Source organism: Nelumbo nucifera, chromosome 2, assembly GCF_055504915.1.
Source record: "Nelumbo nucifera cultivar China Antique chromosome 2, China Antique-T2T, whole genome shotgun sequence".
In the NCBI taxonomy this organism is placed as follows: Eukaryota; Viridiplantae; Streptophyta; class Magnoliopsida; order Proteales; family Nelumbonaceae; genus Nelumbo; species Nelumbo nucifera.
Window position 1 is genome coordinate 50,242,214 of NC_142650.1, and position 5,703 is coordinate 50,247,916.

The following is a 5,703-nucleotide window of genomic DNA, read 5'->3' on the forward strand; positions in this document are numbered from 1 at the left end:
TTGGGTATCACTTACTCGAATAAGTGATACCCATCTCCTAGGTAAGTAAATAACTTTCTCACCTATTGCCACCTAGGGGAAAGGTTACCAACACTTGAATGGGACAAAAATCCTCCTTTTAATAATAGATATTTATGGTTAAAATGGTCATTGCCTTATTTACTTAAGAAATAAAAGAAGATAAATGCATTTACCTAGGTAGATAATTTACCAAAAAGCTAATGAAGCCTTTGATAAACGAAAGAGTGAAAGAGAAAGAGTAAGATCCCTTTTCGTTTTCTGTGGAATAGTCAATGGATGGTAGGGTTTTTTCGAAACCTTACCAAAATAGCCATTTTGGTCATGTAATATTTAAGTATTACACATATAGTTTATTTAATATATTATTTATTAGAGCTTGGGTGAGATTTGAATCAATTTAGGATAGGGACAAAAAATAGTCCCAAACCGATAATAATCGGACGATTAATGAAAAATAAGAATCGATCCATTCGTATGGATCTTGGAACCAAAACTGGTCCAATCAGTTCGGTTGGTTTGGACCCATTGGGTCAGATCAGACCCGTCTTTCTTTTATGAAAATATGTTTTTTAACCCAATTCTACATCTCTAGTCCCAACTGACTGTTTGTTGTGAAAGCCCATAAAACTGAATACTAATTAATAAGAGATATTATCTAAAACTTACCATGGCTTTTCAGAAAGTCGCTGACATTGAATTTTATGTCTAAAACTTATATATCTTAAAATTTCTGTTCATCGTTAGTGATTATTAACGATTATTAACAGAAGTTGTCTTTTGAATATTTTGTATAACCAAACTACTCTTAAATGATCAATCAAGCCTATTTATAACAAAATTATCCCTGACCCGTCTCGGGCCCATAATAGACAAAACCAATTTTTGTCATACAACATTTTAATAAGATTGACCGATCATTAAGAGATAATTTTGTCATGTAAAAATACTTAAATGTTTATGTGGGCAATTCTATTAAATGATCACTAACCAGATCAACAGAAATCCTAACGGAAGGTGAATTTTGGACAACAAAACTCACTTTGAAAAGTCATAATGAATTTAAGATAAATGCAAAAAAAAAAGAAAGACAATGATAAATTTTAGATAATATCCCGATTAATAAGTTCAAATCATTAATCGAATTAATTGAAAAATGTTTCTTTTAAAGCCGTGTGTTCCGTGTGGAAATTATGCACAAGCGACTTTTTAACGGTCACCAGACCAGACAAACGCTACTTAAATCTCCGTATTCCGTATGAACAGAAATTGACCGATGAATAACCACTTTTGCGAAAGCCGATTGGTTCCCAAAATTTCAATGGATTGCACCTCCTAACTTATGTTTTTTCTTTTTTATTAACTTATGTTAGTATTCGATATATAAACATTGATTCATGTTTTTTTTCCATTATTTGAGCTTGAGCCCTGGAAGTTCCTCTGAGCCAATTACACACCTTCAATATTATTATGCAGGTCTCTATATATATATAAATTGATTTGGTATCGTCATTCTCAAACCATTATATGAAGCTGATTAACTAAATTAAAAAGAAAGCTATAAAGGAAAAGCAAGATAAACCCACCACTTATGCTGATTAATTAAACTAACGACCTGTGGAGAGGAGAGACTCTGCCAACGAGATAGCAAACTCGTTGAAGCCTTCACCGCCTGTAAATATAAGACCACTGGCACTAACCAACAACGGGTCCGGAAGAGGGGCATCGCCGTTCAGAAACTCCAATACTTGACGCATGGTCGGCCTACCTCTCGGAATTGAGCTACAGCAAACAAGGCCAAGCTTCAATAGTAAATCCATTTCCTCAACCACATAATCACCACCCAATTTTGGATCTGCTGCATCAAGAATTGCCCCTCTGCTCCAAAACGACAACACCCAATCAATCAAAATAACGTCCTCACCCGATGCTTGTGGCTCTATAGGCCTCCTCCCACAAGCCACTTCAAGCATAAACGCCCCAAAAGCAAACACATCCGTGCTCGGAGTTGGCTTACTAGTTCTAGCAATCTCTGGTGCAAGATAACCTAGCGTCCCTACCACATGCGTCGTCTGTGGATCGGTTCCATGATCGTATAGCCTCGACAGTCCGAAATCTCCCAATCTACCATTGAATTCGCTATCTAATAGGACATTGCTGGACTTTACGTCTCTGTGAACAACGATCTTCTCCCATTCTTCGTGTAGATAAAACAGCCCGGATGCAACCCCTTTGATGATTCCAAATCTTTGACCCCAGTTGAGTGTAGACTTCGGTTGCTCCAAGATGAACTTGTCCAAACTTCCATTCGGCATGTAATCGTAGACCAAGAAAAGTTCTCCTTTACGCCGACAATAGCCCAAGAGTGGTATTAAGTTCCGGTGACGCAGCCGACCGATGCTAACAATCTCGGCAACAAATTCTTTCATTCCCTGTCTTGATTCATGGGACACTCTCTTCACTGCAACTTCGACTTTGGAAGTGGGTAGTATGCCTCTGTACACCCTACCGGAACCGCCCATACCCAGAAGCTCCTTTTCGCTGAATCCTCTGGTGGCGATATAGAGATCCTTGAATTTGAACCTATGAGGCCCATACTGCAGTTCCCAATCCTCATGTACTTCAGCGAACTTTCTCTTCCTTCTCAATATAAAAAGAATGCCGGCGATCACGGTGGACATTAAAACGAGGCCAATAATGGGCAACCCAAATGTGACAAACTTAGATTTCTGTTTGGGTCCTTCTCGAGGAAGCTTAGGAAGTTGAGAGAGAGTAAGCTTGTTGGCTGGACCATTGATCTTAAAGCTCCATCCTAACACGTAATGGGATGTGAGAACTGAGGCCACAGCTGCCGAGAAGCCAACGTACATTTGGTCTTTTATGATCGGAGAAAGATCATAAACCACGGACAAGAGTGGGATATCTGGTTTAGGCACATTAATCGGAGCTAATGTCACATTAATTCGAGTATTGAAACCATCATATTCGATCCACAGTTGCATTGCTTTTCCACTTTTGAGGGTTAGGTTCTTATGCGCTCCATTTTTATCAGTAAAATAAGACGCCGGTGCGGAATCAACAGACGTTAAGTTGTTAATGTCAATACCTATATGGTTATTATTGATATCAGCAAATTCAATGTTATCAATTGTGTCGAGTTCAACTGCAACAACTTGGTTAGATGAGTTTCCGTTGTTCGAACCGTTGAAGAGACCTAGATATTGGCTTGGTAGAGAACCTGGGAGACCTCTTGATGGTGCGATCACGAAAGTCATTCCATTGCCGCCTATATCTGAGTACTCGTGCTGAGGGATGATGCCGAACACGAAACTGGTAGAGAAAGAGAAGACTTCACCGTCCGGTTGGTTCTTGAATTGGAGTGGGTAGGGATAGAAGGCATGACCTGTCTGCTGTGCAGAGCGGTTGGTTAACATCAATAGGCCGCTTGGTGTTATTTGTGCAAGACCATCCATGCTCAAGTCAGCACCTCGGAAGCCATTGTAGGTGAAACCAGAATTTTCTGAATCCGCAAACCACACAACCAAAAGCAGAAGCAGAGACAATTCTGCAAGCTTAACAAACATGGTCAAGTGCGTTCTTGCTGATTAATTGATGAGTGCCTCAGTGCGATTTGAGATTTAATACAAACCATTTACCACCAAAAGTTTCGGAGTCATCCAAAGACTTGGCCTCAAATGTGGGAATACAAGTCAAGTCCCCTATTTCGACCTTCCAGCGAATCTTCTTTGTAGCCATAATATCCAAGTCAAAGTAGAAAAAATTAACAAATTGGTTCTTACCGGAGGCGGCTTCTATATGGGGATAAAGCCAAAGTTTAGAAATTTCGTTGTTTAACTAAACCATAAAAAAATTGAGTATTAAATTTGAACATTTATGTTCTATCTACCGAAAAAGGAACATTGATGAACATCTTTAGACCCCACAACTTTGAAATTTGTTATGAATTTCATATCTCTTGAACCCATTCATAGGACCTTATGTTGAATTCGACTCCATATGATTTGTTAATGGGCTGTAAAACCTTGTGGAAATTGTGTTTCTCATTATGTAAGATACATCCTATATATATACAATTCCTACACCTGAATTTAAGAGATTCAGTTGCAGTAGGAAATTACTAATTACAAGTTCCCAAAGAAATCTAGGGAACTACTATCCAAATACATCTAGGAAACTACCAATTACACATGCATGCAAGAAGATTCCCAACACAGGAAGGAGACATGGAGATTTCCAATACAGGGATACTGGAGATTTCCAATATAGGTAGGTTTCCCAATACTCCCCCTCAAATTGGCGCATGCAGATTCTGAATGCTCAATTTGCCAAGGAAATATGCGAATTTCTCTTTTCCAAGAGCATTCATCAAGATATCAGCCAACTGTTCTGTGGTTCGAACATGGCAAGTAACAATGTTCCCATGTCGTAGCTCATCGCGAACAAAATGATAGTCGACCTCAATATGCTTTGTCCACTCGTGGAACACTGGATTCGTGGCTATGTGCAAAGCTGCCTGATTGTCACAATACAATCGTGCAGGTTCATCATGCGCCACCCCAAAAGACAAAAGAAGTTTCACCATCCACTTCAGCTCACAACTTGTCGCAGCCATCGAACGATATTCGGCTTCTGCAGATGAGCGCGACACGGTATGTTATTTTTTCGTTTTCCAAGAAACCGGTGACTGCCCCAGTAGAACAAAATAGCCAGTCAACGACCGTCGCGTCAATGGGCAGCTTGCCCAATCAAAGTCGCAATAGGCATATAGACGCAGATCGCTATCAGAATGAAACAATACACCTTGTCCCAGATATCCTTTCAGATAACGCACTACGCGCAAAGCTGCCTCCCAATGTTCTTGTCGTGGACTTTGCATGAACTAAGCTAGGATATGAACACAATAACACAGCGCAGGTCGTGTAATGGTTAAGTAGATCAACCGTCCCATTAATTGTCGATAATGATTCGGATTTTCCATTAGAGCGCCCTTTGCCAATGCAAGATGATGATTCTGCTCAATGGGCACGGATGTTGGTTTGGCTCCCAAGAGTCCACATTCCGAGATGATGTCTAGGGCATACTTCCGTTGAGACAAAAATATTCCCTCAGGGCCACGAACTACTTCAATCCCTAGGAAATATTTGAGTGGACCCAAATCTTTCATGTGGAAGCATCGATGGAGATACTTTTTGAATTTTAAAATGGCAACAGTATCATTTCCCCCAACAATCAGATCATCAACATATATCAGCACGTGCAAACGAACATTGTGTTTGCAATAGGTGAACAAAGAGTAGTCAAGATATGATTGAACAAACCCGAACTGTATCAACGCCGTTAATAATTTCGAGAACCAACATCTGGGAGCTTGGCGTAGTCCATAGAGAGATTTCTTCAGTTTGCACACTTTTGTTCGATCCTTAGATGTAAAACCTGGTGGCAACTGCATGTATACTTCCTCGTTCAAATCCCCATGTAAGAAAGCATTATGTACATCCATCTGATGCAACTCCCAGTTCCTAGCGGCCGCCACGGCTAAGAAGGTTCGGACTGTCGTCAGTTTGGCCACAGGAGCAAAAGTCTCATTGTAATCTAACCCTTCAACCTGTCTAATCCCGAGAATAACTAGGCGCTCCTTATACCGTTCAATCGTCCCATCTGAAT

At 40.1% G+C, this 5,703-nt stretch overlaps 1 pseudogene; it reads right to left on the reverse strand.

The window, feature by feature from the left end:
- Positions 1-1,505: 1,505 nt before the first annotated feature.
- On the reverse strand, positions 1,506-3,603 carry LOC104601303 (L-type lectin-domain containing receptor kinase IV.1 pseudogene; annotated as a pseudogene).
- Between the last annotated feature and the right edge of the window lie 2,100 nt (positions 3,604-5,703).